Raw genomic sequence first — 14,910 nt, 5'->3', positions numbered from 1 at the left:
GATCCCGTTGATAGATCGCGCGCCATCAATCTGACTGATTGGTGAAATTGATAGGCGCCGTCTGCTACGCTAACAACTAGATGCAGCGAGAACATAAACTAAACGTACAGAAGCCCAACTTCATAGAAATAGGCCTTAAATTTTAGGCATCCACAGGGAAAAGACCGGCAGTACACGCACGGCCTAATAGGCTGAACTACGAGATGTCATAAAAAAAAACTGCGACATTCAAGATTTTTTTCCCGATTTCAATAAACCAATCGATAAATCTGTCAGCGTACCGATTGCTTTGATTTCATTGCTAACTCAATAGTATATCAATCAACGTGTTCGGTTTAACGATGTCCAGCTGGTAAATGCGTAGGAAGACAATTATGGCGACTGGGCATCAGTAATTGGTCTGTTGTAATATGTAAAATACTTTACACTACTGCCAGATTTGGTAGCGGTAATTAGTAGTTGGCTAGCGATCAGCTCGAAGCCGGTAAAAAAAGATGGGTGTGTGCTTTTGGTTGGCAAAATCAAGCAGCATTCTTGAAAGGGATTTTGATGATTGAATTCATGAAACCAGTGCTACTGATGTTGACTTGCTTTGTGAACCGTTGTCTCGTTGAGTGGACTGACTCATTGTTACCACGTGACTGCCCCATTTGTAATGGAAATCATCTAGGATATTGCCTTTAGTCGCAGTTAGCAAAATAAGTCGTTTCTAGACTTTTACGTGATCTGTGTGAGGATCGTCTGATTTACTGAATAATTTATCATTCCTTCCTCACGAATACTTTCGTTGCAAAAGTTGCAAAAATAAACGAAATGCTTCGGTACTGGTTACTAGAAATAAAGCAAAAGCTTTAACTAAATGCAAATGAGCTCGTATTTTTAACATTCTTTTTTTAATGTTCTAACGTTATGTTAACCCAAGAGTCTCTAGGTGTCTGGCGCCAACTGCAGATGTTCCAATATACTGCCTGGCCTATATTTTAAGACAAGACTGGTAGACAAGTTAGCCAAATATTTGAAGTAAGAAAATTTGTTTCAGCTAAACATTGTTTATTCATGTCTCAGTTGCAGTATTTTTACAATGCGCCTAGTGTATTTTTACATCCAAGTACCTAAACAACTATTTGTTGTCCAGTGCGCAGGCTTTATAATAATAGCATTTGACACACTTTGAAAAACGTTGGCGTTCTCGGTTTATGAAAGTGGCGCCTGTTGATCCAAATCTGTAAATCATACAATTTGGCATTGCGCCGGACAAAGATTAGCCGCTAGAGCAACGCGCACACTGGGACAAATAATATCTTATTTATGAGACAACACCAACATTTACTATTTTAGATTCGTATCTCGTATCGGCTCAGGGCGTTTTCAAGGAAACAGATATCTAATAAGTAAAATTATTGGTAAACCTTAAAGCTAAAATATGACCATTAAATAGAACACATCATAACGTGTCCTACATTTAGCGGAACATATTGCGAACTACCGGATGTAAGTAAAACCGCATCCCGGGATTAATGTGGTACATCTACCAACGTGAATGAACTGCCCATTGATCTTATTTACAGTACTTATAAAACATTTAAGCGTGTCTTCACATCGCTCTAGATTATCTAGAAAGCTGTATTTTTTCTTTGAAATGTATTATTTACGCCCGTACGGACGGTTACAAAAGTTGCGCCTACAAGTTTGTTTACAAAACAACAGAGGTGAATGAATTTGCCGAGTGTATCGTAAACACGAGCAGAATTATAACTATTTTGGAACATGTTAGCAGTGTACAATCTGCTTTTATTACGAGAGGAGCGACTAATAACAGCCAGACGGCTCAGATACAAGGATGAAACGTTAGAGCAAAATTAGCGGTGCAATAACCGACGGGCATATTTCAAGCACTTTACGCTGACAAGAGACATGTCGAGCTAGAGCGCACAATTTTTAATAGTAACGGATATCTTGTTTATTGTTTTAATAGACTTACATCGCGGAAGTAGTTCTAAGTGATGAATGTGATGATGCTATGTGGTAACTCAATCTTTCTTTTGGGTGATTTAAAACAGGTGCTAGGTGTCTGAACAGAATATGATACGTGACATGATTTAGTGAAGACGTATATAAGAAATCTAGATCACAAAAATAATGTGAAAATCTTCAGATTTAATTTTCAAAATCGCAACATGAAACTGAGCAATATGTCGTGGATGTGATGATATTAGCAGTAACTATTTTATTATTCCATGCAGTGTGCCAACTATCCGATGATATATTCAATATTTTTCTTACATCTCTCTTTGATTTTAATAATTTGTAATTTTGCGTGACAGCTTAATCTGTTATAATGGCCATTGTGCGTGATTGTCCGAAAAGGCTAATGCAAACATTTATTTAGTCTGTTTTACTTTACAAATGCTTGGTATATTTAATACGAACAGTTATGTTGTCGAGTCGGGAGTATTTCTGGAGTTAGCAACGGGTCGTGGGCTTGTTTAAGATGTCTTGTTTGAAGTGCTCGTGGTTGCTAAATGAGTACGATGTTATGACAGACAATCGTCTCCGCAAACGACTGCGCTGCTTTGAGACTCCACATAACATTATAGAAGCGAGAAAATTAGCAAATTAAATGTACTTATTACGACGACTGTTATTTCAAATTATTTGACGGTTCGACTTAAGTTCTGTGGCTGGATTTAACTCGATCGTAAGTATATCAAATTATGCAACGCGGAGTCTATTAATTATATTCTAACACGTATTATTAACACATAAGGAGGGATTATAGCGTATTAGGAATACGTGGTCGGACGTGTTGATACGATCAATGACAAGGAGTGAATGCTATTGTACATCAGAGGTGACAATTGATATTATCTGACAACTGGTTGATGGCTGAGCGGGCCACACACCTCCAAGTGTGTTTGAATATACAGTTGATTATTTAATAGAACATTTGTCACTTATAACTTCAGCATTACCTTTGGTATTATAGATAGAAATATACTTAAGATTCTGCCAAAATGAAAAAAAAAAGATTAATGAAATAAAGTTTTTTCAAGTTAGTATCAGCCTTATTTTGTAAAATTAGGTTTGGGTATATAAAAAAAAAAAACTATAATCATAAAGTTGGACAGACGCATTGTGTACACTTTCTTGGTAATTTTTCGCTTGTAAACCTAACCTAACATTCAAATATCCAGCTGGAATATTGCCATCACCTTTAACAACTAAGACCCGTAGTTGCCATAAATACTAGAAACAAGTCGTTTCAACAGCTGACAATTATCATTATTAATCGTAAACAAATACTAAAACAGTGTTAGTTTTGGACAAGTTCCTGATTCATTTGTGAAACTTGATTGAAGGAATTGGGTTAAACTGCATTGTTTATAGGTGAATTACTCTATAAGTAGTCGGTTAATAATGTTGTCTATTTGGACCTTTGGAATAGTAAGAATTTATTAGTAAGTAATAATATTAATCCTTCTCCTTATTAGAGCTTCCATTTAGTATGAATATATTCAAATCTTTTGTTTCGTATGCGTCTACGTATTTTTTTTTTGAATATTGAAAGGATACGCAATTATAATGACACAAAAATAAAAGTCATTATACATTATTAAAAAGGTATTTTTATGTATTTCTAATCGGCCTCATTATCTCTTTAAATGCCAAGTTATGCAGTTTAATCATTTAGATGTAAATGAAAACGCCGAAATTGAGTAATTTCAATAATTTACAGCAAATTATCTTATTTGGCGCCGTTATTATTTTTCTTGTATGTATTATGTATGCCTGCTTCATGTTTAATGCCAAGTCTAGTCTTCGTATAATTTGTAGCGGATTAGAGCTACATACGTTAAAGTCAGTATGCCACGGGTAAATGACTAAACCTACTTGTGTATGTACTCTTTAGAATACCTAAGGTGTATTAATTACTACTAAGTAGCTTCCTAACTCACGACAGTCATACAAATTAGAAGTTGGTTCATTGACAAGAAATACAGATTGCCCAATGTACTTTACGAACCTACAAGGCAGTATGGCGTGCAAAAAGCTACACATGTATTCAAAATTTGAATCCAACAATAACACATTCTAAATCTTCTGTAAAATATTTGGTTATGTATTTCAGATTTACACTAAACATCTGTTTATATAGTGGCAACAGTTTTTATTTATTGCAACGCCACATTAAATTTTATCTTCGTGTAGTAAAAGTGAAATATATGTTACGATAGTTCGGGTGTTTACGTTGGATCCAAGGGCCGTTTGGATGGTAAACCGAGTTTGGGGAGCGAGCGAAGCGACTCATACGCACAGACCATGGAGCATAGAGTGGAGACTAGTGGAGATGTCAGAACGCAAGATCTCTTAAGAAAGTAGCGCGCTAAAATGCGGGTGTCGGGGCACGAGGATTGTTACTAGCTTACGCCTTCTTTGGAACCGATCAATCAAGACCAATCTTTGAAAGATGTCTCAAGGAACCCGAAAGCCCAATTAAATAGTTTAATAGTTACTGATAATTTTGGTCACGTTTTCCGTAAGTTACTTGACCTATAAGAAGGCGCTGGACCTATTTGCATGGCATCTCCGCTCTTTTCTTCCTCCGCGGCAGGGGCCCTAATCCAAGTGGTGCCGATAAATCAGTCGCAATGGTGATTGGTGACATCATCGTCTACTGCTCGACCTTCCGACTAATAGTCTCATACATTTTCATGGTAAACAGACACATGTAGGTCGGGTGCCTTCAGTGATTGTTAATGCTTTATGAAAATTTACGCACTTTATTTTGGTAATGAGTTCTCTGTCGTAAAGTACAGATATTAGATTGTTCTAATCAATTGATTTAGTGCCACATTGTGCTTTACTATTGCAAAACATGCGTACAAATCACTTTTACGGTGACATTGTTTGCATACTGTTATTGTCAATTGTCTTAAAGAGTGGTGATTCTCATGAAGCAATTCCTATAAATTTTGTTTCGAAAACGTAAATGTTGCTTCTCTGAAGAAGTATTTATGTTATCATTATCGTTGAACCAAAATAAATGGAATAATTGAGATTGAGGTGACTCTTTGTTTTTACTCATGCTAAAGTCATTGTGTCCTAAAGTCACACTGGTGACAATTTTTTGTTCCTGTTCGACATTTTGTGTTGTTTTCTTAATACAAGTAGGTACTGTCACTGTTTTTATGTTACGTGAGTCTTGAAAAACATTTCGGCCTGCCCGATTTAGTGAATTAAATAATCATCCTATTTACAATCATATACATTAAATAAAATACCTATAATTAATAGAGTTATTTACTTTTTTCCGTAAAAATGTACCCCCGTTATGTTACACAACCTATATGCAATATAATGACCTATGCAGTGTTATGGGGTGATGCTAAAACTCGACTGTAAGGCCAGCATCACACAAGATGAGAACATATAGGCTGATTTGCCCGTTTCGTGGCCCCACATCGTTAGACATAGGCTGCCGAAAGTGTATTCGGAAAAGCGTGCAGACGCCGGCGGCCGCCCGTTTCGATATTTAAAATTGGAAGAGTTGAAGATCGACAGCAAACGGGCGCTCGCGCAGTCAGTGGCCCGCAAGACGCCGCGACGCGCGCTCCGCTCCACGAGCCGCTCGATCCCACGACGCACCCGACTCATTTTCCGAACGCACTTAACTCACTCTATTACAGATGCGAACGAAAATACCAATTTATTGAATTAAAATAAAGAGGATTATTTATAAAAATCGTCTCTAATAGAGGAATCGAAATTCAAATAATAAAACACGTGTTTATATATAGTTGGCGCGAACAGAATACGGTGTTGCTGAACCATTTTTTTTTCACTTACGAGTGAATAAATAATTAGCGGGCGACAACGTCGCGATAAATTTCACTTTTTACCGGCAAGGATCTTCGCGTCTACGGACTGTCTATACTCAATGGAACGGAGATTACACCAATAATCCAAGTGAGTACTCACCCTGACTTTTTCTAACATAAAATCATTAATTATATTGTCATATCTACATTTTAATTATTTTTATCTATGTAAAAATTATGTAAAGATTATCTCGTAAGCACTTATCTTAATAAATATTATCTTCTGTTTAGGGATTTGTTTTTATGGCTAAGTATCTGTGTTTATAGAGTTTTGACAGTTTTATCATTGTAGTCGCAAATATAAGAGCCACTATGAGAACACGTAAATTGGCAATGTTCAGGAGAAAATAGTCCTGAGTATACGCATAGAAACCATTTAGGTAATTCATGCAATTTTATTTTTTTCTCTTAACATGTCTGCAATTAGTTCAATCCCTAATATAAAAGCCTAATAAATTCATGGGAGATTTTCAATACGCTTCAATAATAATTTTCAAATCGAACTGCAATCTCCTGACACAGCACACAGTTACGAACACACAGTTCTGCAAATATTGTGTAACGTGTTTAATATTTGTACGTAGACATTATCTATTGAGCAGAGGCGTTAGATAATCGGAACAGGACGGCCATTTAATTGACCATAAGTGCTTTCTATTTGCCCAAGTACTCGATGAGTACAATCAATACACGAGTAGAAACAATTTTATATCACCTGAACAAACTCTCGTTATCACATAGTACCTGCCATGTCCCTATTGTCAAGTATTCTTATTCATTCTTTCTCGTAAAATCGACTGTATTCTTAAAAATTTCAACATAATTATGCATACATTAGACGTGATAAAGACACGAAAAATTTACATCAAAATAAAATAAAAGTTTAAATTGCGTTGATATAATTAATTGGGTATTCTAAAATTATTCAACGGAGGCGTTTCTGAATACGTTTTGTTACTAAGTGTAGAATTAATTGAGTAGAATCCAGCTAATTGTGTTGTTATACGTATCAATAACCTCGACGTGCGAATGAACCAATTTAAATTGGGACTAATATATTTTAAGATGGAACGTGTATGCAACGATTTGAGTCGATATGCATAATAAAATATTAATGTTTTAAGTGATCAAATCCAATTTTATCATACAGGTGCATGACCTATGGCATTTGACACCGGCCGAGTGACTTCGCGTAAAATATTCAAGCATGAATGAAATAGTTGTCCCACCGTGTTTTTACAATTTTACTGATTTATTTTTCTGCTCACTTCTGTCACCGCTTGTCTGGCTTTTATGCACACAAGTGTTATTTTATAACTCTGTATTTATTTTGTATGTGAATGCTTTCATTTGAATATTGCCCTTATTTTGCTCTATTTTTGCAAGACAGTAACTTTGTTTTACTTTGGTATCGAACGCAGACGTACTCCAGTCACATAAATTATCTAAATGTCGAGGATGAATGATTTTTATAAGAGTTCGTATTGAAGTAAACAGATAACCATATCGGTGTTCTAGCAGGTGAATGAACAGTATTTCACATGTGCTAATTTTCTGTCATTGGTTAGCGGTAATGTTTTCCACCATTTCTGAAAGAAACCTTGTGGAGCGGACTTGCTAATTGCTTTAGGCATTTGCAGATATGACGTTTATGCAATATAATACTGAAGTTCTATCGAACATTTTTTTTCTTTATTTTACACACGCACTGTAAAGACGTCATCAGTTATGAAATGTGCACCCATTTCAATTCGATATCGATTATTCTAAATTCAGAACTTGAATCGTAAATTGAAATTTTATGTCTTTATCAATTCGGTCAAAGTTTTGGGTGTTCTACATGAGCCGGGAAGCATTTTATTCTATTAGTGCTTATAGGCCTATGGGCAACATTCATGGGGCCATTTAATGCTGTCGGGCCGTGGTCACCTCGCAGGCAGTTTGTATCAATTAAATCGTCGTTGTTAATTTTCGCGATAGGCTCGTGAGAACGGCTGCGATCTGAGGGTCGCGCGGTCAATGCTGTGGTGACGAAGCCCACAGACGATCTGTAATTGTGCCAGGATAGATAACACTCATTATTTCATTAGATGTATAGATTGTGTGTTTTTTGCGTGGTGTTTGTGACTTGGTCATGAAACGTGACGGAGCCTATATTAGTGTTGGTTGTATTTTTTTTTATGTTCAGAACGCGTAGGTGATTTTTGTATGTACAAATAGACTTAATGGTGTGAATTTGAATTTGTGGGAGAGGTATTGTCACTGTTGCATGCACTTAGAATTAGGCATCTATAGGAACAGCTCAGTCACAATATTAATGGACCCCATTAATAAAAGTAAAGACTTAGAAACTGTCTTGACATAGAAATTGTAAAAATAAATGTTCAGTTTTTCGTTGTTTATACAAATATCGGATTGTATGTAAGTAGTACAATCACGTCTAGTAAGAAACATTTGCGTTCTAAAAATGAAATAAAGTTGAAAGTGGTCGTGATTGATGATAAAAGTGAGCCTCAACAAATCAACCTAACATATACATAAACGTCCTCTTCTGTAGGTCACAGACTTTTGAACGAATACTGTTCAATGAACCATCAATTCTGCTGAACATAAATCCGCTTTACATGCAACGATATGACTGCACTAAAGAAATATTTTATTCGAAATAAACGGTGATAGTTTACATTAGAATCACAAAAACACATGCTTTTTATAACATGCTGATGACTGAAGTTGATATCTTCACTGAGTGATATCTTAAGTAGGTACATTTGTAATCTCTTGCGGATGCCGAAAACACATCTGCATTATCTTCGAGTTTTAAACCAACGTTTATGAGTTATGTTTATGCAATTAAATCCATCCGATAGCGCGATATGTGGACCAATAATTTAGGCGATTCTTCAGACCATTTTGCGAACTATTACTGGCACAGTTTAGCATGTACTTTCCTATCGCTCTATACCCCAGCAACCGACGCCGTCCGATAAAAACGCCGGCTGGATTACGTCAAATGAAATGGGTTAAATGGACTGAAGCAATAAAAGTAGCCCTCGCCATGAACTCGGCATCGCGGCCGCCGCGGCCTCAATGAAGGCCACGGAACATCAGCGAAACTCTTTTGTAAATATTGACCTATTGGCTGATATATCGCCTGAATTAAAATAAAAAAGTATTTTATATTTCTTATTCCAAATTCAAATATTAAACTCTGTTGGCCTAGTCGCGGGTAACTAAGCATGAAGTTCTGGGTGTTGAATTGGGCGGTTCAAACTGGTATTGTGTTTTTGCCTAAGAATTTCTTATATAGCTTACAAAATCTGTGCGAGATTTGTCAGCTAATAATGTCTGGACTGTCTTGAACTTCGTCTTGCCTTTGCCCACCCTGTCAAGCCAAATATAAGTGATTTATGTATATGTATGTTTTAAAATAAATAACAATAGAGACTGATCTTGAACAATTTGTAAATTGAACCGAATGCGAAAATCGCGGACTTGCAAATTACAAGTCTTAAATTGCAGACCTTCAATAAGATATGGTTTATCTGAAAAACACATACGCGTGTAAAATTGTTCTCTACATTTGCAATGAAATCTAAGTAAATTCGTTTCCATGTTAGAAATATTTTACAATTTTTATCAAACAAACATTGGAAAGTAGGTGAAGCACATTGCAAACACTAGAGTTAGTACTTTTGCGCAATTAAAAAATAAAGCATGCTTGTCAGCAATTGAGTGTCTCGATTTACAATCAAGATTTTTTGACACAACGTTTGATTAAACGTGTCTATCATTCGAAGAGTATCGAACTAAACAAATGCATAAGTATTACTTATATTATTATTCAGAAAGTCATTTCCTCTATCCGCCTATCACACTTTTAGGGCTTGATCTGATCAGACATACAATATTTTGTTTCGGAACCTGAGCTTGTTCTATCAAAAGCTAGAAGCTACGGTACAAATCTGTCTAAAAAATGTTAATATGCAGATTGATTTACTAAGAAACGAAACGTACCCGTAATGTACGAACGCATCGCATTGAATGGTAATGATAACAGCGGTCGTTGAACGAAGCCCTGAACTTGGCTTTGGCCTTCGTGGCTCGCACCATCTCATTGTTAATATAAGGTTCTCTACAAGGTATTGTTACGTCACCGTTTTTGGTTCTAAAATTTAAGTGCGCCTTGGTTGTAGAAGATTTGTTGTGTGAGCTTGCGGGTCGCCGGGTCGCGGGTCGTGCTCGCGAGTTGTCTCACGGCGGGACTGTAATTAGTTAATAGTTCAACGGCATGCCGCCGAGTAATCGTGTAAGTCTATATGTAGGCTGTATGCATTTCATTGTTACGAGAGTTTTTAGTTCTATAATCGATTACCAGTTACTATGGTTAATAACAAAATTAATAAAACTATTTGACGGACGGTAACAAAATATTTAAATAGATTGAAATTAAAACAAACTTGTGTCATGAAAACTCTTATCAAGAATACTACTAATTATTTAAATTCAATCTCTGGTTACTAATTTTATCCATTCATCTAATTTCTAGAAAATGATATGGATTTTCCAGCGGTAGCGAAAATATGTAATTAATTGTAATAGGGATAATTCGGATTAATAAGTTATTAATTATAATAGGGATAGTTTGATTTTCCTTAAAATATTTTTAATAACTACCTAGAATATATTCCTGGAAAGCTAAAAGTTGGTGAAAGCTCACTAATGTCATGTAACTTGAAACCATTCGTCACCTAAAGAGCAGACGTCAATTGTCACCCTCATTTATTACCGTCCGTTCCTGTTCTAGGTCTAGCCTAGCTTCCACGTTCGACTAATTAGCATTCACACGTGACGCGATACTAGTGACTAACATTGTTTTTAAATATTTCACTATGTAAAACAACACGTAGTCTTTATCGTCAGGAAGTGGACGTATAAATACGTTCACGTGCGACACATGTACATCTGTTAGATCATAGATACGCTCAGAGGGTGACAGAAAGCGCCACAGATAAGCCTAGAAAGAAAGAGGAAGAGTGTCTATGGTTTGTCATATGTTACGTTGTAAATGGCGTTTGTTTTGATTAATGGTATGTCGTCAGCCATTGGGTGTTTCCCATTAATCATAGGTGACAAACTGTCATTGTAGTAGGTGAAATTATCTGAACAATAGTAATAGTTGCGTGTGAAGTTTAATTAGACTGATAACTATACCAAGTACTGGAAGTATTTACTTATTAATTACTATGTTAATCACGCTGGATTAATTTGCAAAGGATGTAAGGTCACTGGAACTGATAAACAATATTTTTCCTACGATGGAATTGTTTTTAGACGTATCTGTCTCAGGTACATTAGATACGGTTCTACTTTCAAATTCTAACTCGTTTCGAATGATTTTACTTTTTCTTAAATTCTCAAAAAACATGCGATTCACGCCATACGCTTCGTAGCCAGTCCGCAACTATGTTGGTCTAGATTTGGGTCGTACGTGATTATATCCGAAACTCTGTACCAGTTCTAGACTAAATCTGTTGGGACCCGTCTAACTGACCTCAATTGCTTTAATAATTTTGAACCATTAAACCTCCTAATGTATTTCGGTCGTCCTATATTGGTCGTAGACATAAATAGCGCATGTGTATCGTGTGACTGGAACATAAATTTCCTCAAACATAGCCATGTAAAATTTTGTATGGATAGGTTGGCACATTGGCCTAATTTTCATAGTTCAATAAAACATTTCCCTGACTTGTTTCCCTGAACTTGCACGCGGTCGAACCGCGAGCCGTCGACCGAAAATAGATTGCAGATTCATGCGTCAAACTATATATTATATGTTACGGAGAAGGCATTAGCTACATTAGTTGAAATATTTTTATTGGTTGCAAAATGTTTTACTTTGCAGTTTACAATTCTTTCGGTATGTGCTTTTTACTGATTTCATACAATTTATGTAAAATATGCACAAACTTGCGATACCAATTTAAAATACAAAAAAGTGTAATTTACTTTATAATTTCCTAGATTGATAATAATCTAATCGTCGTGTTTATAATTAGAATATACCACATCCAATTAGCGCATTATCTGTTTCTATGACTCGTTCAGTTTTTATTTTGCCCGGGAGCTCGGCGCGCTAGCAATGTCGTTAAAATTTTACTACTGGGCGTATGCAACACCGCAAATGTTGTTCTTCGTTCTGCTGTTGCTACGGTTGAAGGAAAAGAGACAGCCAAACTTCGTACATTCAGACCAAAAATATAAGTACTGAGCACATACTGCATTATACCTACTCATCTTCTAGCTAAAACGTCATAAAAGTACTTCCGAACTTGATAAGAAGGGCATCACGCAGGAAGATGACAATAATCTAGTTACTAACTAAGCAAATATAACAATGAATAACACGAATGACGAATTAGAACCTATTTTAATAAATCTGTCAACGGATATCACAGATTGCACCTAATTTTCCAAGCCTCTAGAAGCTTCAGCTTCTCATCATGATGATGATGTCAACTTTTACTTTAAAAGTAGGTAATAAATCGATCAAGATTATGCGTCCAATCTTGAGGAAAGGAGTCGAAATGTCTGGTTGCGTACGTCAATGCGTTATCGATAACTACAATCGAAGATCAAGACGACATTGCACTTTACTACCAGGATGTTCGATTGCACTATATGCGAAAATATACCCTCGTTACAGTTGTCATGTGAAAAGATAAACGCCTGATAAACAAATGATGTAATTTCGGCGTTATCATAATCTAACGGTTGACGTTCAGCTTGATAATGGAGGCTAACTTTCAGGCCATAACGTTTAACACGAAGCTAGTTAAAATAAAATATTTTTTAAATAATGTTATCCAGACACAACAAATAATCCCATGATAACCCCTTCATTAAGATACCAAAGTCCTTCATTATCTTTCATAAAGTTTAAGGACCTTTTGGAGTATTAATTAAGGTTAATAGAAATGAGACGAGCGTAGGCGTTCGTAGGCGATAAGTTCGCCTACGACAGAACAGTTACCCATTTTACTCCGTAGGCTTAAAATAGATCCGTCAGTATCCGGTTCTGCTACCGTTTATCATTATTCTAATAAAACTTCTAATTATTATGAGATATGATATGTGACGCGAGATAAAAGTGGCGCCATCACGCTTGTTAGTTCTCGTATTTTATTTTCATTCTAATGCTACGCTAATTTATTGCGAGAGTAAAGTTTATCCGTAGGTCTTAGATACGAGCTAATTAAAACGAGTATTTAATTATTATAACTTTGTAAAAATTAGTCATTATTATCGACATAGAAGTTTTTTTTCCGTCTATCGAACAGCCAATTCGCGAATTTGTTTTACGTTCGTTATATTAATAACAAGCGATAGGGAAAAAATGTGACCTCAAAGTTCATTGTTTATATTATTAACGATGTTAAATGGTTTGTTTTAAATAATTCGGGTACTGTAACAAAGTAAACGCTTTTGTAAGATTGACGATTTATTTCTTTAGAAATTATTTTATTTAGCTATAAAGAGTTTCAAAGGTCAGTGACAGCCGGGTTCGCGAGCACGAGTTAATGTGAAATTATGTAGTTTATCAGAAGTGACTCAATTTTCGAACATAAAGAAATGATTGCTGATTGCTGCACGACATCCCAAACTATTTTGACACTATCAGACAATATTTTATTTGGGTTTCCTCGACTTTGCTGATACTCATCATTTCGGCGTCTTTGACTAAATCAGGTCTTAGATACACGAAAGAGAACATTACAACAAATCACCCAAAAACATGTTTTACAGCTTACAGACCCATTTATCTCAGTACGGAGTCATTAAAAATTATAACAGTTTCACGTAAAACACCGCGGGTTTTGTTAATCTTGTTAGTAAAATAAATAATAGATAATAATCAGCCGACGAATGGCCTTGCGAGGTCATTATCGCTATGAAAGTCGAGATAACGTATCGTGACATAAGGCGTTTTGGGACTGATCGGTTTTAGACGAAATTTGGAGTACTGCTAGGAAAATAAATATTTAGAAATAAGTAATTCATGATGTAAGGCATGTAACCTTTTTATGTCAACATAGCTGCATTTAAATAATTAGGTAATTGACGGTAGGTAATGTTTTCTACGGGAGTGAGTGACAGATAATAATGTGCGCCAAGATACTGAATACAGGATACAAGATACACTTATTGGTGTAGTTGACATCACCTAATATAAAATGTATCTTAATTTAATATACAAAAATCTTTTCCCCGCTCCTTCTTAAACAATACTGCTCCACTTACTCTTATCATAGACACGATTATCTTATCACTTACCTAACAGAAAGTTGTATGAAAACTGCCTGTTAACCTGCACACACGTTACTCTGTAAATAGTAAACATTAGATAATTTGGCACAGTTCGCAGAATTATAAAGGAAGAAGAAAAAAAACTACTAAAAAGCGTTTTATTGTCATTAAAAATCGGAACAGTGAGTGATAAAATGTTTAATACTGCGATATCGAACTGGGGTATTCTATCAGTTCTTCAGACTTCAGATTTAGGTTTCGAGTACAATTCCTGGTTCAAACGGAAACGTATTTCCTGCGTTCGGGGTTTTTGATCTGGAGACCGCCAGAATTTGTTAAAAAAAATAATGCAAAATCTAGACTACAAAATGTAAATTTTCAAACAAAAATCAAACGAATTAACTTGGCTGTCTTGTATTCCGTTTTGATTAATTTCTTAGAATCTGAAATTAACGAATTATCTATGAATGCATAAATACTGATTTTGATCAAACACTAACCACAAAGCAACTTTTCAAAAGGACGAGATTAATGAAACAAAAGACTGCTGCACTAATGATTTAAGTAAAAGCATACGCATACAAACAAACAAACGCAGTGAGTGTGAACAACTACCGACTTCTGTTGTATGTACCGAAGCCTCGATTTATGTACAAATGTACCACTTAACCAGTTGACTTGCAACCTTACACCGCGCTTGATGACTGAATAAACAAAAGAT

General features: G+C 35.7%; 1 protein-coding gene across 1 annotated transcript in view; it reads left to right on the top strand.

Moving 5' to 3' along the window:
• The first annotated feature begins 5,535 nt into the window (after nucleotides 1-5,535).
• The window catches only part of LOC110374357 (A disintegrin and metalloproteinase with thrombospondin motifs 7), a 70,582-nt gene continuing 61,207 nt past the window's right edge, over nucleotides 5,536-14,910 (top strand). The window contains exon 1 of the mRNA XM_021332033.3: nucleotides 5,536-5,967. The gene's annotated coding sequence lies outside the window, so the exon portion shown is untranslated. The remainder of the gene's footprint in view (nucleotides 5,968-14,910) is intronic.

This window comes from Helicoverpa armigera, chromosome 17, assembly GCF_030705265.1.
Source record: "Helicoverpa armigera isolate CAAS_96S chromosome 17, ASM3070526v1, whole genome shotgun sequence".
Lineage (NCBI taxonomy): Eukaryota > Metazoa > Arthropoda > Insecta > Lepidoptera > Noctuidae > Helicoverpa > Helicoverpa armigera.
This window is presented reverse-complemented; position numbering and strand designations above follow the sequence as displayed.